The 25,176-nt window shown below is 43.2% G+C and overlaps 1 long non-coding RNA gene across 1 annotated transcript; it reads left to right on the top strand.

The window, feature by feature from the left end:
* The first annotated feature begins 7,966 nt into the window (after positions 1–7,966).
* On the top strand, positions 7,967–24,469 carry LOC110506380. The gene is made up of 5 exons (XR_002470964.2): positions 7,967–8,064; positions 9,292–9,390; positions 10,607–10,687; positions 10,939–11,006; positions 24,178–24,469. It is a non-coding gene; the product is annotated as an uncharacterized LOC110506380 (long non-coding RNA).
* Positions 24,470–25,176: the final 707 nt, after the last annotated feature.

Here is a 25,176-nt window from a genome sequence, read left to right as displayed (position 1 = left end):
GTACCTGACAGGGGGAGACAGGCCAGGGCAGACAGTGAACAGATTGCCAGGTGGAATCCATGCAGCGGTGCAGCAGGCAACGGGAGTAAGTGTCACTACTGGTCTTTGAACAGCAGTAGGGGGCTTCAAAGACTCCTGCCACTTGTTGGGCCCAAAGGCCTCGACACATCTCACGTAGTCACACCTTAGTGCTAATTGAAGTTGTATCTGGTCTGTCCTAGCAAGCCTGGCAGCCTTAACTCAGCATTCAGTCCCCATAAAGTCAAATATATCATTGTAATGTACTTCATTTAAAAAAAAAAATGTAATCTTGGCTTTCAAAATAGCATCAGACCAAACACTACTCGCTCTGTTCCAGGTTGAATGGTGTCTTCAGGTCTCTGCTGTTTGTTTGCTAGAGCACCCTCCGTATAACTTGGGAAAAGGACACCTTGGTAGCTATAATCCCTTCAGTTAATTGTGGCCAAAATTGTAGAAGGAAGCATCCGGCATATGTCCCTGCCGAAAAATCCAAGTTGATCTAACTCCAAATCTATCCTTTTGTAAAAAACATGTTGAAAAATGAGAGCTCACATGCAGCTGTCTCTCTCTCTCAAATAGAGGTGTGCCAAGCTTGTACCGTCATACCCAAGAAGACTTGAGGCTGTAATCGCTGCCAAAGGTGCTTCAACAAAGTACTGAGTAAAGGGTCTGAATACTTATGTAAATATTATATTTCAGTTTATTTTAATTTTATACATTTGTAAAAAAAGACAAAAAACAGTTTTTGCTTTCTCATTATGGGGTATTGTGTGTAGCTTGATGAGGGGAAAAAAATCAATGTAATACATTTTAGAATAAGGCAGTAACATAACAAAATGTGGAAAAAGTCTAGGGGTCTGAATACTTTCCAAATGCACTGTATATGGTGTAGCCTTATAATAGTAGTAATATCATGTACCCACAGGGTGCCTCCCAATTTATATTTTAGTAATTTAGCTCAGATTCAAAGCAACTTACACTGAGTGTACAAAACATTAAGGACCTGCTCTTTCAATGACATACACTGACCAGGTGAAAGCTATGATCCCTATGATCTCAGACTCAGACAGATTTGCATTGCCCCCTCTCTTCTACACTGCTGCTATTCTCTGTTATTATCTATACATACACTTTAATAACTCTACCTACATGTTCATATTACCTCAATTACCTCAACACCGCTGCCCCCACACATTGATTCTGTACCGGTACCCCCTGTATATAGCCCCGCAAATTTTTATTTACTGCTGCTCTTTAATTATTTATTTTTCTTATCTCTTACCTAAAAAAAAGTATTTTCTTAACTGCATATTTGGTTAAGGTCTTGTAAGTAATCATTTCACTGTAAGGTCTACCTATACCTGTTGTATTCGGCGCATGTGACAAATAACATTTGATTTGATGTCACCTGTTATATCCACTTCAATCAGTGTAGATGAAGGGGAGGAGACAGCTTAAAGAATGATTTTTAAGTCTTGATGCAACTGAGACATGGATTGTGTGTGTGCCATTCAGAGACAAAAGATGTACAGTGGGGCAAAAAAGTATTTAGTCAGCCACCAATTGTGCAAGTTCTCCCACTTAAAAAGATGAGAGAGGCCTGTAATTTTCATCATAGGTACACTTCAACTATGACAGACAAAATGAGAAAAAAAATCCAGAAAATCACATTGTAGGATTTTTAATGAAATTATTTGCAAATTATGGTGAAAAATAATTATTTGCTCTTCTTTAAGAGGCTCCTCTGTCCTCCGCTTGTTACCTGTATTAATGGCACCTGTTTGAACTTGTTATCAGTATAAAAGACACCTGTCCACAACCTCAAACAGTCACACTCCAAACTCCACTATGGCCAAGACCAAAGAGCTGTCAAAGGACACCAGAAACAAAATTGTAAACCTGCACCAGGCTGGGAAGACTGAATCTGCAATAGGTAAGCAGCTTGGTTTGAAGAAATCAACTGTGGGAGCAATTATTAGGAAATGGAAGATCTCCAAGACCACTGATAATCTCCCTCGATCTGGGGCACCACGCAAGATCTCACCCCGTGTGGTCAAAATGATCACAAGAACGGTGAGCAAAAATCCCAGAACCACACGGGGGGACCTAGTGAATGACCAGCAGAGAGCTGGGACCAAAGTAACAAAGCCTACCATCAGTAACACACTACGCCGCCAGGGACTCAAATCTTGCAGTGCCAGACGTGTCCCCTGCTTAAGCCAGTACATGTCCAGGCCCGTCTGAAGTTTGCTAGAGAGCATTTGGATGATCCAGAAGAAGACTGGGAGAATGTCAGATGAAACCAAAATATAACTTTTTGGTAAAAACTCAACTCGTCGTGTTTGGAGGACAAAGAATGCTGAGTTGCATCCAAATAACACCATACCTACTGTGAAGCATGGGGGTGGAAACATTTTTCCTCAAAAAAGTAGATATTGTGAGAGGGGAAAAAAGTCAAGTGCAAGTTCACAAAAGGCTGGTCATTTTATTTTTAACACTTTTCACTACTTCCCACAAATGTAAAATAATTGGATTGGTCTTGGCATGGGCTAAAGGGAGTTTCCATATACCAGTAATTTCCTTTCAAATCCATGAAGAGCAGTGGTGCATACTTCAGAAGAAAGGAGAGATGATTGGGTACCCTGGTCCCAGATCTGTTTGTACTTTTGCATACTCCATTGTTATTGTCGAGCAAAACATTGGCATTAAAAATTCCATAAGGAGTTGGCAAGAGAGCAGAAACAGACTGGCACCCAGTCTAATAATTGCGACCCACGTTTTCATCATTGTTGTTGCCACACATACGCCAATACTGTCCCTCTTGAGGGCATGCGCACCTGTCATGTAATTATAGTTACCTGGTCAGAGTTCCAGCACGCTTCTTCATATGAGTCATGTACTTCTTCCCGAATTGCTTAACATCTCTGTTCAGAACAGAGCTTACTCTGTAAGATACATTGTGGCAATTTTACAGTCATTACTTCATCCTGCTACAGAAGGACTATGTATATTTTCCAATTATTTATATACTGTATACACTAGCTGACTGACAGGGGCTGCTGTGTTGAAGCCACCATGCCTCTCCATCTTGGCTCTCCCTCACCAGTGTAAAAAAGATTTTGAAAGCTATAGAAATGCATTTACTAATGTCTACATTTGTTTTTGCCACATTTATTCTAGTACAGACACCTTAATGCATACTTTAAATTATATTATGTATGCTAAGCATCATTTTAAATAAATAAAACATCTAGAAAACATTGTCCTGAAAGTATAATTTTCAAATCAAAGTTTTTTGGTTGTGTACATAGTTTAGCAGATGTTCTAGCTAGCGGATGTAGTGAAATGATTAAACTAGAAACAGGGGCTGCAGTACAAACACATACATGTTACCCCCTCAGCCCTCGTGCTAGCCATTTTACCCCCTCAGCCCTCGTGCTAGACATTTTACCCCCTCAGCCCTCGTGCTAGCCATTTTACCCCCTCAGCCCTCGTGCTAGCCATTTTACCCCCTCAGCCCTCGTGCTAGACATTTTACCCCCTCAGCTCTCGTGCTAGACATTTTACCCCCTCAGCCCTCGTGCTAGCCATTTTACCCCCTCAGCCCTCGTGCTAGACATTTTACCCCCTCAGCCCTCGTGCTAGCCATTTTACCCCCTCAGCCCTCGTGCTAGACATTTTACCCCCTCAGCCCTCGTGCTAGACATTTTACCCCCTCAGCCCTCGTGCTAGACATTTTACCCCCTCAGCCCTCGTGCTAGCCATTTTACCCCCTCAGCCCTCGTGCTAGACATTTTACCCCCTCAGCCCTCGTGCTAGCCATTTTACCCCCTCAGCCCTCGTGCTAGACATTTTACCCCCTCAGCCCTCGTGCTAGCCATTTTATCCCCCCAGCCCTCGTGCTAGCCATTTTACCCCCTCAGCCCTCGTGCTAGCCATTTTACCCCCTCAGCCCTCGTGCTAGCCATTTTACCCCCTCAGCCCTCGTGCTAGACATTTTACCCCCTCAGCCCGCGTGCTAGCCATTTTACCCCCTCAGCCCTCGTGCTAGACATTTTACCCCCTCAGCCCTCGTGCTAGCCATTTTAACCCCTCTGCCCTCGTGCTAGACATTTTACCCCCTCAGCCCTCGTGCTAGCCATTTACCCTCGTCAAAACCGGATGCAGTTTGATTGCCATCTTTAGTGGATGAAAAATTCACAAACGTTACCCCTTCGGCCCGAAAATTAGCTTGAGGGAGCGAGTGAAGAGCTATGTTCTTATACCCATACTAACATACTGTACACAATCAGTTCATTTGAGTATACTGTAAATGAACGGTAGCTGTGTTCGAATACCCACACTAAAAATACTGTGTACTCCATACTTAATGAGTATATACACTACATAAGTTAATTTTAGTATACTGTAAACGAACAGTATCCTTTCAGTTAAGCATACTAGAACTACACCTGTCTACCGGAAGTTGATTCTGTTGCTATGTAAATCGCCAAAGTTAGGTGACCTAAGCGCTTCCAAATCTGTCATGTTTGCGCATATATCTCTATAGAAAGGCCCATGGAGTTGGTGGAATCGTCCTTTAATTCATGGCCACATGCTCAGCTGGGCCAGGGGCGCTTTAATTAGGCGAGGTGAAAATGTCTGACAGATCTCAACTCATTAAAAAGGAGGAAATCGCCATCGCCCGACCTCGCTGCTTTCTCTTCCTCAACTCTTTTTAATCCAGACATTCTGTGCGTCTGTGAATCAACGTAAATCCCCCGAATCAGTTCAGATGAAAGGTAACAAACTGTTACGATTGGGAGAGCCGGCCATCAGTTATTGTTTATAGTTATTACCGCGGAGAGCAGCTTGGAGCGCACGCTTCAAACATATTGTGTTATGTAAATGGCAAATGATCACAGCCCTACAGATCATCACAGGCCAATTATGCCATTGAAATATGGTTAAAATGTAATGAAATTACATGTACATATAAAGACTAAGCTGGAAGGATGAAATATGAAATGTAATTGTTTGCTGAACTGATAAATTCTGATATCAACTGGAGATTATAGATTGAATAACTGATAACAGATAGATTTATAAGCATTATCCTTCTCATTATTATAATGAATGGATATGATCCTAAATTACTCCATTCTTCTTCATATTGAATTCCTATGGAACCTTATTTCTGAATTATCTCATTTGGTTAATAATGAGAATGATTCTGATTTGACTTTATGATTTGAATTTGATTGTATACATGTTATTCTGTTTCCTTTGTTATGCAGCAAACTGCCTAGTAAATATACCACTTTGTGGTTAAAGGAATTCCTGCCTCAGTCTCATCCATTCCTCTGTCACATGACCTGTTCACCTTGACTATTGTCAGTCATCCTACCTGTCCAGCTACCCACAATAATCTTTCACTCTCCTATATGCAAATCTCAATGGCAGTGATTTTTCTTAAGGCCCTTGGAAATGACCTGTATATCTGCAGCTATATAAAATTTAAAAAAATCTGCTTGTTTGTGGCTAGTAAATTGCATTTGTGGATAGTGATTTACATTTGTGGATAGTGATTTACATTTGTGCAAAGTGATTTACATTTTGTGGGTTGGTGATTTACATGTGTGGGTTAGTACACACATACATTCATATCTTTAGGTTGGTTGTTTTTAAGATCAATTTCAAGATTTCCACCAAAGACGTTGACTCTCCGATCACTTTCCCTGGCTTGGACAAGATACATTTAAGGTACACTCAAGATGTGACGATGTATAACGTCATTCAAGGGCTGAGGGTTTAAGCCCGACATCCCGTCTACTTTGTGTTTGGACTGCAATTTGGCATGCAATTTTGTCCTTGAAACATTTAATCTAAGTACTGTAGACTTGCCTTCATTCCTATAGACTGTTCCTTCTGGGGAGTGCCAATATGGCCGATCGGTGGCTTCAAAGCCACTCGATGGCCATAACGTCAGCAATTCCGGGTTTATATACATCGTTGGTCTGTTGTGGAACGTTCAAGGGGGATTTCAGCGTTGCATGCCAGACGCCTTTTTATTTTTTACATCTACAACACACGTTTATTTTGAACTGTTTAGCAAATGTGGTGATATATAAAAGTAAAAACATCTAACTCGCACCTACATCTGTTAAAATGTCGAACTATAACACGCTTTCTGCCCTGCTCTGTGTTTCGCTGCAAATCACTGAGGAAGCCATGTCTGATTTCCTAAATGAAGGCAAGTTGCCGTATTACAACAGAGATGAAGCACTTCGATGTACGACAGTACTGGCATAGGAATTCAACACGATTACCTCTGTCTCCGCTAGATGGCAATCGTGTTCCTTGGCTTTTTTCTTATTCCATTCATGACATTATTTGCCGTTTTGCCAAAGATTAGGTTCATATGGGGTTTTGCTCTTCCATGCAGTGCAGAAGATGGACGAGGTCAGCGCTAAAGGGCATCCTCCTTATTAAAGAAAGCGCAAGATTTGTTATATTTTTAATCCTATGTTGTTACACTAGTACTTCAGTTTGCCACTGCATCTATTCCTCCTTTTAAGGCCAAGGTTTAAACTCAGAATCAATGTGTGTAGGCGATCCACATAGGCCTACTGTAGGCAGATATGAATCCCAATTTTATGTGACCATGGTTTATAGGCTATCTGTAATTGAGGTAAAATGGTTTAAAATGGCATTTAAAAATAGTGTGTTCTTCAGACCATTTCATCAATACATTGGTGCCAAGAGATATTGAGGTAATGGATGAAAGGTCATCTAAATTACAATTGATCAAAGGGGATTGGAGCTGAAGCCAAACAACCACAAACAAGGTGCATTGATCAACAAAATTGCAATCTTCAATCATCCATTTTAATAGATAACACAGTTCCATCATATTATGAAAGGTTTAGATGTGGGACAAACTGCTATGGCAGACCTAAGGTTTAGATGTGGGACAAACTGCTATGGCAGACCTAAGGTTTAGACATTTCACATTTCACATTCAATGGAGATGTCTTTAAAGCCATTTCGAATAATTAAATACACCCTTTGGAGGCCAGCTTTGTAGTTTTTAAAGCTAAATGAAGTAGATTTGAGGGCTTGCTATATCCTTTACATAGGTCTCTTGGTTAATAACACCTAGAAGGAGAAGAGGTGATAGAGGATGTTGTGTTTTCATAGGAGCTCATTATCACCCCAGATGAACCTCCTGCTGAGATTTTGGCATGGTGCTCCCTGCTCTGCAGATAATCAATAAGTCTGAATTGCAAAACCTGATGGAGTTAAGCCTGTATGACAATTGCCATCAATGGGGGGTGGAGGTTATAGGGGTTGGACTAGCAAAACTGTAGGGACTGTCCTCCTCACATCTTCCCTTGTACCTCACCACAGTGATTCAACAACACAGTGAGTGGCCAGATTGGGGTTGGGTGATTGATGATATGCCAGTCTGGCTCAAGCCAAGATGTCCTGGGGCTGTGTGAAAGAGGGAGTGAGAACGAGATAGAGAATGAGAGATCTAAATCTATTATATTAAATGCTATTCCCTGCAACCTGTGTATTGGACTAAACAAACAGTTGTTGGGGGATAGAGAGAGAGGTTGAGAGAGATGGAGAATAGAGAGAATGGTTGAGAGATGGTCTTGTAGATAGAGAGAAAAGAGTAAGGAGTGTGGGTCTGTTTACCGGTCACTGGGGAGATAAATAAGTCTTACAGGGCGGATTGAGGTTTGATCTATCCCAGCCAGGGTTTACGAGCTGTGGGCACTTGTGCAGATTGTCCTGATGAGGAGGATCATTAATCCCAGTTGCTTACTGAGGGACAGAGGACCCTGCCTGGCAGTAGGAAGCAGATTTAGGTCTGCGGCGCCTGGGTAAATGATAAATGAACTCACTAGCTGACAGGTTGAATGAACTAACCCTGTTTGCAGTTCTGCTAGTTAAAAGTCAGCCAGGAGGGAAAACCTGAATGCTTATGAGGGAGTGGGCGTATTAGTGAAGGCTGGACTAACGAGGATTGAAAACACTGTGAAACAAAAAGAAAAGGTAATGCACCTCCCCTCATGTATTTATTTTAGTTTGGCAGTTGTGTTAGTTTTTAGTTAATTCAACTAAAACACAGTTTCTGAGAGGCTCAGAGGCCCAGACGCAGGCCTTTGTTGAATTGGGGAAGGACATGAGAGTGACACGACGATGTTATGCATTTGTAAATAATTTGCTTTAGACAACATTTGCCGTGCTCTGAGGCTCCCCTCTTTTTAATAAAGCAGAAAATGGGCAACACTGCACGTCACATCTGCTTGTGGTGGAGTCTGTGCTGCTGTATCTGGAAGAGCCACTCGCTCATCTCAACACTAGAATTTTCTTCTTCTTCAATTTAGTGAGGTTCTTAATTAAACCATTAAGAAGCAAAGCATTTGCACAATATGCTCTGCTGCCTTCATTATAAATCGCAATCACTTGTAATGTATTCGCTTACAACTTCAAGCAATCTATTTTCATGCGTTGTCTGCCTTATTGTGTGGAAGCTTTTCCTGCTTTTCAGAGGAGTAGCAGGCTTTCATTATTGGCCAAGGGTAAAGGAGACAGGCATGCCTACACTATTCTAAATGACAAAGAAGACTGATAGACAGCAGAAGAACCTCCTAGTGTTCCGTAATTGCCTTTTGTTGTTTACAAAGATGATTTTTTTAGGACTACAATACAAGAGAGTACAATGCCAAAACATGGCTAAATCAAGAATGATACATGAAACTGGAAGTGTATTCATGGATGAGATGTTTCTTAATGTTTAGAGGACCTTGAACAACTGAATACTGTGGTGCTGCTGTACACACTTATTAATTCATATCTCATAGTGTATGATACTGAGTCAGACAAAATATTATTTTGAAATTGACAGTGGTGCTTGTACCTCAGTTCACCTTAGGTGAAAAGCAAAATGCTCATTTCAGGCCATTATGGTTGCTGGAGAGCAAGTGGAGTGTGCAATGTTGAGTTACCTCATGTTCTCTCTGAACCATGCAATAAATCAGGGTTCCCCAACTGGCGGCCCACCACTGATTTCATTTGGCCCCCCAAGTTTCTTAAAAAATCTATAAATGTGGACAGAAGAATGTATAAACATCAGCAAATCAGCTGCAAGTGATTTTAATTTTGGAAATCTGTTCCAAAGTTTTCCCACTCATAATATAGAGATACAGTATATGTGATCGTATACAAGTGCAAGCAAGGTTTGAAATGATCATTTTTTTGTCAAATATATCTATTTAGGCTTCTTGCAGTCAGATTGCAGTTCCGGCCTCCTGATCATCCGCTCAAGAAAAAATTGTTGTCATGGCTGGCTGAAGGACTGGACCAAGGTGCAGCATGGTAAGCGTACATTTGACCTTTATTTAAAAATGACACCGACAGAACAAAAAACCAACCGTGACGCTTTGGGCTCTGTGCCCTGAACAACTACAACGTTAACTTTCTACAAAACAGGTGGGGGAAAAGGGTACCTAAGTATGGTTCTCAATCAGACAACAATGGACAGCTGTCCCTGATTGAGAACCATACCAGGCCAAGACATAGAAATACAAAACATAGAAAGAAGGACATAGAATGCCCACCCTAGTCACACCCTGGTCTAACCAAAATAGAGAATAAAAAGCCTCTCTATGGCCAGGGCGTGACAATTGTCCCACGGCTGAATCTAGTTGATGATCCCTGCAATAGATTATAGGAGTAGAGACTGAACTGAGATTCTTTGTGTTTTGTATATGTACATTCATGAACTCGGTAAGGTCAATCCCAAGTCACTGCCTAGTGCCTCCCTCACATAAACATTAGAATATATAAGTATTAAGTGGAAGTATTAATCACTGACCTTGTACCAAGCTATGCTTTACACTGGAAAGCCTAAGGCTTAATAATACAATGTTTTAAAACTCTGTAGTATGACAAAGGTTCATCTTGTGTGAAAAAGTAACTTTTATTCCTTGTGCTATTCCTGAATAAAGCAATGCATGTGCAGAATGTATGGCTGTTCTTAATCTAACTTCATGCTCCAGCAGCCAAGAATCCCCACTTGTTCATGATGTGGTTGGATGCCCACAGGACATGCCTTAGCCTCAGCTGATGTCTGTGGGAGGAATAGGGTCAGTCGTAATGACAGGAGCTCTACAGGGGCTCTCACTTGGGGATATAGCTGAAATATACCTTGTACACCTACATCTGCTGCATGGCACATCATGGTTAGGGCATAAAGGTGGTCATGGGGATGTAATATTGATCTCTTGCTTGGTGAATTGCACCTGGGTTTATTGGCGATATCAATCCATTCGGAACTAACCGGATGAGTTATTATGGTATAAGCCTAATTTAACATGATGATCACTGCTTGATCCTGCAATTTTTAGCATTGGAAATCAGTTCTTTGAAGTCAATTGAAAAGCGACCTCTGTCATAGGCACTCTAGAATGACACAGAGGCTAAGAACTAACCCTTTCCTCTGTGTTATTATTACAGACAGGGACAACCTCTGTAGCATGGTTTATCCTCTCCTTATTCACCATGATCTCTTTATATATCTCTTTATTCACAGGCACACTGTCTTTATACGATCAGCCATAGATACCACCAGACACCCAAAGTCCATTTCTCAGTTCCTATGACCTCTTGTAAGGTAAGACAACAAAACCCTAGGCTTGTTTCTTTGCTGTGCCGTGGTAGTTAGAGCATCTAACATTGATAATTGAGGGAGGAGCTGAGCCCCTTCCTGAGATACAAGACATTAGACCCTTAGACAGTAAAGCTCTCATTGACTGTGACCTTCAGATATCTTCTGCAGGTATTAGTTACATCCTCTCCTCCTCTAATTTCTTCATTCTCTTCTTTTCTACTCTCTCCTCCTCCTCTCCTCTGTGCAACTCCCAGCGCCGTTGATGTCTTGATAGCATTTGATCAACATGTCCTTGAGAAGTGTAACCCTGCTTGGAAAGAAGGTGAGTCGTAATCATGCCCACACACACCAGGCACAGCTAGGTGCAAGAAACACCTGAGGCATGAAATTCTCTAACACCTATGGATTTATGTGGGCAAATCTGTACAATTCAGGGGGAAATGCCGTGGGTCAGGATTGGAAAAATGCATGGAAGATTTTGCAAACCTACCCAAATAGGAGGGGGAAGGTGTACTATAATAGGGATAGAAGTAGAGTCATGGATACATGGAGGTTATGTACTCTGTGTTATTATGTTATCATGCAAGGCAACACTGTATCACTCTACTATTGTACTCTGTATCTTTGTTAAAATTGAAAGATGTATGATTGTGATTAAATACTGACTGTAGAGCAGAATTTCAGTTATACAACCATAAACCCATTGATATTACAAAGGATATTTATGCAATATCTGTATATTTCACTTTATATTCTTTAGTCCAGGGTCAAAAGCAGTTCATCATTATTCTGTAGTACACAAGGGTATTGAAAGGTGATGTGTAAATATGAACATTATTATCTGCTTTGTCTGTTTTTGGAACCATCGCCATATATCATTTTTTGTTTTGTACCATGTTTTGTGCTGCTACCATGTTCTTGTCATGTTGCGTTGCTGCCATGCTGTGTCGTCAGGTGTTGCTGCCATGCTATGTGGTTGTCCTAGGTCTCTCTTTATGTAGTGTAGTGTTGTCTCTCTTGTCGTGATGTGTGTTTTGTCCTATATTTTTATTTAATTTATTACAATTTTTAATTACAGCCCCCGACACCGCAGGAGGCCTTTTGGTAGGCCGTTATTGTAAATAAGAATTTGTTCTTAACTGACTTGCCTAGTTACATTTGTTTTATTTTTATAACTCACCTCTGCCTGTGTCTAGACATCTGAATCCAACTCTACCTGTGTCTAGACACCTGAATACAACTCTGCCTGCATCTATACACCCGAACAGGGCAGCTTAGTTTAACTCCGCCAAATAATATTTGCCGCAATTATCACCAAATTGCAAATTCATTCTCATTAGTGCTGACTCTTGCAGATGGTGTAACAGACAGGAGCACCAGACACCTGCCTTTCTCTCTCTCCCACTATTTTTCTCTCTACACTGTGTGCAGGCAGAGAGGAGGAGGTGGAGGTTATGGGGTTGCGGAGAGGAGGGGGGAGTTAGGACGGCAGGGGGGTATTTGGCTTGTTCTTCAGCATAGGCAGGCAACGCTGTAATTGGGAGACTGTGGAGAGGAGAGCCAGGCCAGCAGGTGATACTACAACTACGGTGGGAGGAGGGGGATTTGGGGGCTGAGGACTGGAGTCCTGGGTGAAGGGGGGTTCCTGGAGCTGCCTCCATCACCCACTACGTCATTGTCTGGGTCGATTCCTTCTCAGGTCCCCCCACCTTTATTCAGCTGCTCAGTCTGGTCAAATCCAATTGAGATCCGTCTCAATGGATTCTAAGCCCAGGCCATAAGTGCTGCTCCCTCCCTATTTCCATTTGAATGCAATTCAAACAGTTTCACTTTCAATCTAATCCCGGTGCCTTAGCCTCCCATAATGTGGACCTATTCTCCTCTCCCCCTGCAGCCCCTTGCCAATGTAAAGATGAACCCTCCAGACAGGTGCCATGGCTCTGAATGTAAATTTGTGTTTTAGAAATCAAGACATTGTCCTCTGAAATTGAGTTAGCACAGCAGCAGAGACCCTCAGATCTGTTTCTTAGAGGTCTTACAGTAGGCTAAGCTTCTGTACTTGAGCCATTTTCACAACCAAACAAGAAAGAAGGTTGGGTTGAGTGGTTGAATATGATGACTATGAGAGAGTTTGTGGTGTATTCGTACTCTGGTGAAATAGCTTGTACTGTACGCATCCATAAGTATGTTGTGACTGTCACTTTATTCACATTTCTGTCACAAATCAAGAAGGAATAGCATATCATATCCCCACGGACTAAATTTGATGGAATGGTTATCTGTAACTACCGGAGAGGCTGTGATATTAAGTGGTCTACTGTGGGGACATAGTCATGCGTGCATCCATCCATATAAGTGTGTGTAATGATATAACTGTCACCTTATACACAAAATACCATTGCTCAAGCACCCTGGTGAAGGCTTTTAGAAATACGCATGTTCTATTCAACTTCCATTGTCCTCAATGAGTGGCTTGCACATCCTGTTGCTTATAGACATTACTGCTCTCAATGCTCAGGGTTATCTGAATTCCTCATGTCTACACTCTTGGTATAGTAGAAGGGAAATTACCTCATATATATATCACAAACCTGCAGCATTAAAAGAACAAAATGAGAATCATTCAACTCATACCTAAAATAATACTCTAACCCCATCCCCTGTTTTCTTCAATCATCCTCCTATTCTTCTGATGAGCTGAAAATGTGAGCGATTATTCCTGAATGGGTTACAGGGTGGAGGGTTCCCCGTGACAGAGGACCCTTCGGCCGTCCCAGTTAACAACCGCATCAAAAAGCACATGAGCAATCCATCAGGAGAAGGTGTTCCAAGTGATCCATCTATCTCAGGGCCTCTCCTCCCATGCAGCCCAATCAGCGCTTATCACCACATACAAGTCCCTGACCGCAGAGCTTGTTACTGTAACTTGTGGCGAAGGAAAGAAGGCATCAACTGGGTAGTGCTGTGCAGTACAGTTAGTTGCATGGCACATTGGAAAAACTGGGCTGTAAGCTACCGGCAGCCAGTCGCATTATGAAACAATGCATCTTGTGACCATGTGTACAGTACAGTGACTTGTGTAAAACATTGAAGCTATTGTACAGATATTGCCAGTCAGTCACATAACACTTTTCAATTATTGAACTGAACATTGACTGAATTTAAATGATATTGCCCCTAACCCTGACTGACATGAATGACTTTGGCAGAGGATGATGTTGTCTTGAAGTGGTCTGTAATAGGTTGTCTGTAGAGGTGGTGTGCTCAGCCCAGGCCATTTAGTTTGACCTGCTCATGTTGGGCTTGGATGAGGATTCCTGTACAGTATACAGAACAGTGGTCTGGAATGGTCACAGAGTGGAAAACTGCGATGTGGAAGAAGGAGTGAAATGATTGGAAAGTCCTCTCCTTAATCTGAACTGTTAATGCATGGATGAGTGTGCACACCTCCCCTTCCCCCTTGTGTGTGTGTATGTGTGTGTGTGTAATCTTGTGAAACCTCTCTGCTGAACGTGTATAAATCCTGGGTTCTGCTTGTGTTTCTGATCTAAAGAATCCTTTGATCTCTATAGCTTACATCATGTTCCCAATTATTAGATTCTGTGTTACAGTCATGTGGACAAATCAGTCTGGATTTACATACTGCATTAAGATTGGATTTCTACTTAACAGACATTGCGTTTCCTTCCAGGATAAGTGTTCAAATGTTTGCAAGTCTTGTGAATATATACTGTCATGCTGTTTCTTAGAGTCAAAGGCAGTGTAGAGATGAGCTATAATGGGAACATAATCAGATGGATTAATGTGGTCCGTTTGTCGCATGTACAAAAATAGGCCTACATCTTGACACACAATGTGAGAAGTAAAATCTAAGATTGATTTCGTACAAAACCAAGAAATCGGATTGATGAGGATTTCACTTTGGCAACATCAGATGGTAGTGAATGAGATTGCCAGGAGAAAGTGGATTTCTACCACTTATTTCATTGCTTCTGTGACTGAGGTTCACAATCCGATTTCTATGAAACAGGTTTATTGAAAGGATTTTAAATGTGAATTAGAGATTTAGAGTAAAACCAATTTAGTGAGTGGTAGTCACCAACCCTTCTGAAGTCAGTCTCAAGCTGTGAATCATTGTACTGAAATGAAATGGAAGTGGGGATGTAAGTGGACAGGAGAAGAATCTTTCGATACTGGTATCGTCACAACTCGGAACCAAAAGCATCTACAGAGAAATCAACAAATACAAAATCAACATTTAAAATAGACACCTAAACAGAGGTGAAGATGCAGCATACAGTAAAAACAATAAATAAAAGACAACAAAAACAAACATGAAAAACATACTTCATTTTCTAGAGAATGTGATCAGCAAGGATCCTGTTTTGTTGTAATGATTTACTTTCCCTAATCAACTACAGCAGGTCAGCCACCAGGGGAGACTTGTCGAGGCCTGGTGACAGATGGAGTATACATCACGAGAAGATGGCTCCATCTGCTGGATGTGCCAGGTCTCGACGGGCAGGTCTCTCCGGCCAGGACTAATTGGGGCTGATTGGGGATTTGTGAGTCATCAAGGGCTGATTGCTCACCAGCTATACAAGTCCCATAAAGCTGCCAGAAGGGCAGCACACAGGGGAGAGACTGGGGGAGGAAAGGACTCCCGTATAGTTGGGGATGGTACCAGAGGTAACAGGAGGGAGTTCAGTTTTTGATCCCCACAGGATACAGCAGGACCCGGAGCACAGAAGACGGTATCCCGGAGATGGTCTCATGGGGGAGACCATGAGAACTATTATTTTAATAAACACCTTTGAAACTGAGCTAATCATACTCTGTCCGTGCCTGATCTGTGTAAATGTTTTGACCCAACCCCCTGGTCTGCCACAAGTGGTGTAGAATGCGGGCATCCTGACAACGTGGTCAGATCAGTGTTGACGTTTACGCAGCATCAGCATGGATGAGTTGATCTGGTTCTGAGGAGCTCAGTTCATCCGGGCCTAACAAGCCCAACAGACGGTTCAAGAACGAACACCGGAGGAACAGCGGCTACAAAACGTCCACCTCATTGAGGAAATCAGGAAGCTACAAGGAGTGTCTACTGAATCACATCCAAACCAGTTTTTAATCAAGCTAACAGAAGATGATGACATCGAAACCTACCTCTGTACATTTGAACAGACAGCACTACGGGAAGGGTGGCCAAGACAGAAGTGAACGATGAACAGGTGGCTAACTACAACGGACTCAAACGGGAGATACTCAGCCGCTACGGGTACAGCCTGGCCCAACGGTCTCAGCTATTCCATAACTGAAGGTTCATAGCGATACATCCCTCCGAGCCCAGATGAGCGACCTACTGCGCATCACCAGGGGATGGCTCCTAACCAACTTACCCACCCTCTCCATCCTAGACAAAGTGGACCTGGATCGCTTCCTATGGGCACTACCCCACGACATGAAGAGGGCAGCGAGTCTATGCATACCCCAGACATTGGCGTGTCTCCTGGAAGCAGTGGAGACGCATCAGAACACTCAGGCCCTGCTGAGTGGGAGCCGGGCCGAGTCGGCAACCCATTCAAGGAGTCGGAGGACAGCCCCACTGCTGGGTACACCGAACCGACAGTCGGCAGGGCCAAAGGACCGCAAACCCGTGGAGAGACGGATGGGGTAGGGCTGACCCGCTACCGACAACCCCAGGTAGATGGAGACCAAAGGAGGTGTTTTGAGTGTGGCGCCCGGGGGCACATTACCTGAAATTGCCCGGCTCGAGAGAAGTCGATGCCATCAGCAATCCCCAGAAGCGAGGTGGGTCACGCAGTGAACTAATTCACCTCCTGTTGGGCACACCACAAATCAACTGCACCCATGGTCCCGGTGAAGGTTGACGAACACGTCACGGAAGCTCTATTAGACTCCGGAAGTATGGTTACCCTCGTAACCACGAGCCTGCTGAACCAGGAGATGTCCATTTTCTATGTTCACGGGGACGCAAAGCGGTATCCAACCATATGGGCCAACATCGTGATGCCACAAGTTTGAGTTGCCTTTACCTCTCCTAGTGGGACGAGATTGTCCACTGTTTGCAGCCCTTTGGGGACACAAGCTGAGGAAGGAGTTACGAGCCATCCAAAGACAAGAGCGAGGATGACCCATCACCTGTGTGTCCCGGAAGCAAACAGTTGATCAACCTGTATCTATGGGTCCGGAGTCAGAGTCGGAGGGGGTGCTGGAACCCGACCCCCCTGGGGTACCACGGGAGGATGAGCCCAGCCTGTTAAAAACAGCACGAGGACACCGGTACATCCTGGTAATCGTAGACTATGCCACCCGGTATCCCGAGGCCATTCCCCTACGGGCGGCGGGATCCAAAGGAATCGCCCGGGAGCTGTTCCACCTCTTTAGCCGGGTGGGCATCCCGAACGACATCCTCAAGCCGAGGGTGGACGAGCTCATCAACCGATTGGGAAAGGCCCGGTACATCAGCACCCTTGACCTGACCAAAGGATATTGGCAGGTACCATTGGCAGCCCAGGAGAAGACAGCGTTTTTGACACCAGATGGATTGTATCAGTACCGGGTGCTCCCGTTTGGTCTCCATGGAGCCCCGCCCACATTCCAGCAACTGATGTACAAAGTACTTCGATCACACCAGCAGTATGCAGCGGCATATTTGGATGATATCATCATCCATAGCCAAGGTTCGAAAGAGCACCTGACGCGCCTCCAGGCAGTGCTGGACACGCTCAGACAAGCCGGGTTGACTGTGAACCCCAAGAAATGCAAACTAGGGTTCGAGGAGGTGGAGTATCTGAGGTATTTGATCGGACGGGGGAACGTCAAGCCCCACGAGAGGAAGGTTCACGCGGTACGTGACTGGCCCCTTCCACGCATCAAGACACAGGTCAAGTCCTTCCTGGGACTGGCAGGATACTCTAGCCGGTTTATCCTCAACTTTGCGGCTATAGCTTCTCCCCTCACTGATCTAACCAGGGTCCGCCTCCCGAAAACAGTGAAATGGACGGACGAGACAGAAGCGGCATTCAGCCAGACGAATGCATGTGAATGCCAGACGAATGCAGGTGCCGTTCTGTCCCAGATACACGATGGGGAGGAGCACCCCATCATGTACTTCAGCCGAAAGCTGTTACCCAGAGAGAAAAATGACTCTATTGTTGAGAAGGAGTGTCTAGCGGTGAAGTGGGCGCTAGACACTCTCAAATATTACCTGTTAGGTACCCACTTCACCCTGGTCACGGACCATGCTCCCCTGGTCTGGATGACCAGGGGAAGAGACACAAACGATCGGGTCACCAGGTGGTTTTTGTCCCTTCAACGTGGCAGGCACCACCAGTTACCATGACTGTTACCTCTGCCTATAAGACACCACCAGTTACCATGACTGTTACCTCTGCCTCGAAGACACCACCAGTTACCATGACCCCTCATCCTCCTCTCAATACCATCTCTTCTTCCTCATTATTCTCTTCCTCGTCCACTTCCTCATCTTCATAATCTTCTTCAGAATAATAATAATCTTCATCATAATAGTAATCTCCATAATAATCTTCTTCATCAGAATCATCATGCTCTTCAAGCCACTCTTCAACCAACTGTAACCAATCTTCATAATCCACCTATTTTTCCTAATTCTTTTCTCTTTTATTAAATTTCACCTTTATTTAACCATGTAGGCCAGTTGAGAACAAGTTCTCATTTACAACTGCGACCTGGCCAAGATAAAGCAAAGCAGTGCGACAAAAACAACAACACAAAGTTACACATGGGATAAACAAACGTACAGTCAATAACACAATAGAAAATCTGTATAAAGTGTGTGCAAACGAAGGAGGTAAGGCAATAAATAGGCCATAGTGTCAAAATAATTACAATTTAGCAATTAACACTGGAGTGATAGATGTGCAGATGATGTGCAAGTAGTAATAGTGGTGTGCAAAAGAGCAGAAAAAAATATGGGGATGAGTTAGGTAGTTGGTTGGAAGGGCTATTTACAGATGGGCTGTGTATAGCTGCAGCGATCGGTAAGCTGCTCTGACAGCTGATGCTTGAAGTTAGTGAGGGAGATATAAGCCTCCAACTTCAGTGATTTTTGCAGTTCGTTCCAGTCATTGGCAGCAGAGAACTGGAAGGAAAGGCGGCCAAAGAAAGTGTTGGCTTCTGGGATGACCAGTGAAATATACCTGCTGGAGCGCGTGCTACAGGTGGGTGCTGCTATGGTGACCAGTGAGCTGAGATAAGGCAGGGCTTTACCTCGCAAAGACTTATAGATGACCTGGAGCCAGTGGGTTTGGCGAAGAATATGTAGCGAGGACCACCGAATGAGAGCATACAGGTCGCAATGGTGGGTAGTATATTGGCTTTGGTGACAAAACCGACGGCCCTGTGATAGACTGCATCCAATTTGCTGAGTAGAGTGTTGGAGGCTAATTTGTAAGTGACATCGCCGAAGTCAAGGATCGGCAGGATAATCAGTTTTACGATGGTATGTTTGGCAGCATGAGTGAAGCAGGCTTTGTTGTAAACTAGGAAGCCGATTCTAGATTTAATTTCGGATTGGAGATGCTTAATATGAGTCTGGAAGAAGAGTTTACAGTCTAGCCAGACACCTAGGTATTTATAGATGTCCACATATTCTAAGTCAGAACCGTCCAGAGTAGTGATGCTAGGCGGGCGGGCGGGTGCGGGCAGTGATCGGTTGAAAAGCTTGCACTTAGTTTTACTAGCGTTTAAGAGCAGTTGGAGGCCACGGAAGTGTTGTATGAATTTAAAGCTTGTTTGGAGGTTTATTAAAACTTCTTATGGCTGCAGGGGTAGTATTAAGTAGCTTGGATGAAAAGGTGCCCAGAGGTGCCCAGAGTAAACTGCCTGCTCCTCAGTCCCAGTTACGAATATATGCATATTATTATTAGTATTGGATATAAAACACTCTGAAGTTTCTAAAACTGTTTGAATGATGTCTGTGAGTATAACAGAACTCACATATGGCAGGCAAAAACCTGAGAAGAAATCCAAACAGGAAGTGGGAAATCTGAGGTTGGTCGATTTTCTCCCTGCCCCTATTGAATACACAGTGGGATATTGGTTATGTTGCACTTCCTAAGGCTTCCACTAGATGTCAACCGTCTTTAGAAACATGTTCTACTGTGAAGTGGGACCGAATGAGAGAGGAATGAGTCAGAGGTCTGCCAGCAGTCACGCGCTGGTCATGCGCATTTCACATGAGGTAGCTGCGTTCCTTTGCTTTTCTGAAGACAAAGGAATTCTCTGGTTGGAATATTATTGAAGCTTTATGTTAAAAACATCCTAAAGATTGATTCCATACATTGTTTGACATGTTTCTACGGACAGTAACGGAACTTTTTGACATTTTGTCTGCAACTAGGGAACGCGCTTCATGACTTTGGATTTGTTTACCAAATGTGCTAACAAAAGTAGCTCTTTGGACAAAAATGATGGACATTATCAAACAAATCAAACATCTAATGTGGAACTGGGATTCCTCAGAGTGCATTCTGATGAAGATCATTAAAGGTTAGTGAATATTTATAGTGTTATTTCTGATTTCTGTTGACTCCAACATGGCGGATATCTCTTTGTTTTCTGATCGCTGTTCTCAGATTATTGCATGGTTTGCTTTTTCCGTAAAGCTTTTTTGAAATCTGACACAGCGGTTGCATTAAGGAGAAGTGTATCTATATTTCCATGTCTAACAATTGTATTTTCATCGACATTTATAATGAGTATTTCTGTAAAATGATGTGGCTCTCTGCAAAATCTCTGCATGTTTTAGAACTACTGAACTTAACGCGGCAATGTAAAATAAGATTTTTTAATATAAATATGCACTTTATCGAACAAAACATACATATATTGTGTAACATGAAGTCCTATGAGTTTCATCTGATGAACATCATCAAAGCTTGTGAAGGTGGTAAATGACATTTTAATGGCATCGGACCGAGGCTCTGCATCTGTCCTCGTGCTCCTAGACCTCAGTGCTGCTTTTGATACCATCGATCACCACATTCTTTTGGAGAGATTGGAAACCCAAATTGGTCTACACGGACAAGTTCTGGCCTGGTTTAGATCTTATCTGTCGGAAAGATATCAGTTTGTCTCTGTGAATGGTTTGTCCTCTGACAAATCAACTGTAAATTTCGGTGTTCCTCAAGGTTCCGTTTTAGGACCACTATTGTTTTCACCATATATTTTACCTCTTGGGGATGTTATTCGAAAACATAATGTTAACTTTCACTGCTATGCGGATGACACACAGCTGTACATTTCAATGAAACATGGTGAAGCCCCAAAATTGCCCTTGCTAGAAGCATGTGTTTCAGACATAAGGAAGTGGATGGCTGCAAACGTTCTACTTTTAAACTCGGACAAAACAGAGATGCTTGTTCTAGGTCCCAAGAAACAAAGAGATCTTCTGTTGAATCTGACAATTAATCTTAATGGTTGTACAGTCGTCTCAAATAAAACTGTGAAGGACCTCGGCGTTACTCTGGACCCTGATCTCTCTTTTGAAGAACATATCAAGACCATTTCAAGGACAGCTTTTTTCCATCTACGTAACATTTCAAAAATCAGAAACTTTCTGTCCAAAAATGATGCAGAAAAATTAATCCATGCTTTTGTCACTTCTAGGTTAGACTACTGCAATGCTCTACTTTCCGGCTACCCGGATAAAGCACTAAATAAACTTCAGTTAGTGCTAAATACGGCTGCTAGAATCCTGACTAGAACCAACAAATTTGATCATATTACTCCAGTGCTAGCCTCTCTACACTGGCTTCCTGTCAAAGCAAGGGCTGATTTCAAGGTTTTACTGCTAACCTACAAAGCATTACATGGGCTTGCTCCTACCTATCTCTCTGATTTGGTCCTGCCGTACATACCTACACGTACGCTACGGTCACAAGACGCAGGCCTCCTAATTGTCCCTAGAATTTCTAAGCAAACAGCTGGAGGCAGGGCTTTCTCCTATAGAGCTCCATTTTTATGGAATGGTCTGCCTACCCATGTCAGAGACGCAAACTCAGTCTCAACCTTTAAGTCTTTACTGAAGACTCATCTCTTCAGTGGGTCATATGATTGAGTGTAGTCTGGCCCAGGAGTGGGAAGGTGAACGGAAAGGCTCTGGAGCAACTTGCTGTCTCTGCCTGGCCGGTTCCCCTCTTTCCACCGGGATTCTCTGCCTCTAACCCAATTACAGGGGCTCAGTCACTGGCTTACTGGGGCTCTCTCATGCCTGTCCCTGGAGGGGGTGCGTCACCTGAGTGGGTTGATTCACTGATGTGGTCATCCTGTCTGGGTTGGCCGTGGCGGAGGTCTTTGTGGGCTATACTCAACCTTGTCTCAGGATGGTAAGTTGGTGGTTGAAGATATCCCTCTAGTGGTGTGGGGGCTGTGCTTTGGCAAAGTGGGTGGGGTTATATCCTTCCTGTTTGGCCCTGTCCGGGGGTGTCCTCGGATGGGGCCACAGTGTCTCCTGACCCCTCCTGTCTCAGCCTCCAGTATTTATGCTGCAGTAGTTTATGCGTCGGGGAGCTAGGGTCAATTTGTTATATCTGGAGTACTTCTCCTGTCCTATTCGGTGTCCTGTGTGAATCTAAGTGTGCGTTCTCTAATTCTCTCCTTCTCTCTTTCTTTCTCTCTCTCTCGGAGGACCTGAGCCCTAGGACCGTGCCCCAGGACTACCTGACATGATGACTCCTTGCTGTCCCCAGTCCACCTGGCCGTGCTGCTGCTCCAGTTTCAACTGACCTGAGCCCTAGGACCATGCCCCAGGACTACCTGACATGATGACTCCTTGCTGTCCCCAGTCCACCTGACCGTGCTGCTGCTCCAGTTTCAACTGTTCTGCCTTAATATTATTCGACCATGCTGGTCATTTATGAACATTTGAACATCTTGGCCATGTTCTGTTATAATCTCCACCCGGCACAGCCAGAAGAGGACTGGCCACCCCACATAGCCTGGTTCCTCTCTAGGTTTCTTCCTAGGTTTTGGCCTTTTTAGGGAGTTTTTCCTAGCCACTGTGCTTCTACACCTGCATTGCTTGCTGTTTGGGGTTTTAGGCTGGGTTTCTGTACAGCACTTTGAGACATCAGCTGATGTACGAAGGGCTATATAAAGAAATTTGATTTGATTTTGATTTGATCAAAGTTGAGTGATTAATTTTATCTCTATTTCTGCTTTTTGTGACTCCTCTCTTTGGCTGTGTTTTTCTGTGGCTCTGACCTAACATAATCGTTTGTGGTGCTTTCGCTGTAAAGCCTATTTGAAATCGGACACCTTGGTGGGATTAACAACAAGATTACCTTTAAAATGGTATAAAATACATGTATGTTTGAGGAATTTTAATTATGAGATTTCTGTTGTTTTGAATATGGCGCTCTGCACTTTCACTGGCTGTTGTCATATCAATCCCTTTAACGGGATTGCATCCCTAAGAAGTTTTAAAACAGTGTCCAAAGAAAGGCCAGATGTATACCGAATGGTGTCGTCTTTGTAGAGGTGGATCAGAGAATCACCAACAGCTGGAGCGACATCATTGATATATACAGAGAAAATAATGGGCCTGAGAATTGAACCCTGTGGCACCCCATAGAGACTGCTAGAGGTCCGCACAACAGGCCCTCCGATATGACACACTGCACTTTATCTGAGAAGTAGTTAGTGAACCAGGCGAGGCACTCATTAGAGAAATCAAGGCTGTTGAGTCTACCGATAAGAATACGGTGATTGACAGAGTCGAAAGCCTTGGCCAAGTTGATGAAGACGGCTGCGCAGTACTGTCTTTTATCATTGTTAGTTATCATATCGTTTAGGACCTTGAGAGTGGCTGAGGTGCACCCGTGACCAGCTCGGAAAACGGATTGCATGGCCTCCTCCTCAGTGTCCTCTTCCTCAGTGTCCTCATTCTCTTCCTTTTGTCCTCTTCTGTCCTCTTCTTCCTTTTCTTCTCCCTCCTCTTCCTCACAATCTATCACCTTTTCCTCATAATCCATCACCACTTTCTCATAATACCTCAAACAGTGATGCGGTTTGGATCCCGGACACAGTTATTTTCCAGCCTACTGTGTACCATGCCACAGTTAGGAGGAACCCAGGCAGTGTTGTAACCTGGGTCATGCCAGCTCTTCTGCAGACCACCTTTGAGAGACATTTTAAGTTAGCCTAATTTTTTTAACTGTGTACCCCCAAATACTGCGTTTTTCTTGATTCATCAGGGATCCTTGTACACCCTTTTTTGTTCAGGTAGAATTATTTTGGTTTCCATGTAGAACCCTTTCCACAGAGGGTTATCCTATGGGGATAGGGTTATCCTATGGGGATAGCAGAATAACCCTTTTGTAAGCCTTTTTTCTGAGAGTAAGTAAGTAGATCTAATTGAAATAGCAATGGTTCTAACATACGTTTGTAAAGCAAACCTAATTTTATTTTAACTTGCCTTTTTTTCCCAGGTGCAACACCCATGTGTCCTGATTCAACAGGTGAGTCATGTATAGCTTCTCCCATTTCTCTCTAACTCATTCTCCATGTCGTTCACTCAAACTCACGTGTGCACATTTGCAGAGAAGAGGAAGAGATTAGCCAATTACAGTCATTTCTAACAATGATTGTTGCAGGAATGATATGACAAACATCACCTTTGAAAAAGACAATATTTGATTGTCTCTTTAATGCCTCTTTACACATACTTATATTTTTGCATTTACTTTTCTTGGGGGATTCTCTGTCCGGGACAATGTCCTCAGGATTATGGAGCAATGTGTTTATACAAAGTTGTTTGAATATTACAACATGTTTTAGGATTAAGCGAAACTTTGCCATTTAGAGATGAGTTAAAAATGTTAATTATCCAACTACTACTGTCTAATTTTGATATCATCTTTCTTAAAATGTTTCAGATTGATGATCAATTAATTAATGTCCCACTTCAATATGAAGGGACAGAGGAGTGAACATGCCTTTGCTACCACTCGTGTGTTCTCCATTGTAATTGGGAAGTAAATGTGAGCAGTTGAGACATTTGACATAGACAATGAGAATAGATTTTACTGTGCGTTACTGTTCTGTCGTGTCCTGTATATACACATTATGCAAATCGTTTTATTATTTCCGTAGTTTTTGCAAGCCCTCTTGAAAGTCCAAAATATGCCCCTGACCGCCAGGGTGGAGGAGGAGTTACTATTTTTTGAAGACATCTATCTCTAAGCTATAACTTTTAGCCACAACGTCCACAAAGTTTCTTCAGGAATGTCCTTTTCTAGTTTTCTTTTAAAATCTCAAATTGGTAAAGTTGTAATTTACTGATTCTCTTCACTGCAGATCTGACCCATCGCACCACTTTTATTAATCAACAACCTGCCTTTATATAGTCTGTGTCCCAGTCTTTCTATTCATGTAATGTCTGTGGGTGAATTATGAAACAATTACTGTACGCAGATGTGCAAAATATT

This window comes from Oncorhynchus mykiss, chromosome 1 (assembly GCF_013265735.2).
Source record: "Oncorhynchus mykiss isolate Arlee chromosome 1, USDA_OmykA_1.1, whole genome shotgun sequence".
NCBI classification, from domain to species: Eukaryota; Metazoa; Chordata; class Actinopteri; order Salmoniformes; family Salmonidae; genus Oncorhynchus; species Oncorhynchus mykiss.
Note: the sequence above shows the minus strand (reverse complement) of the source record. Positions and strands in the feature narration are given on the sequence as shown.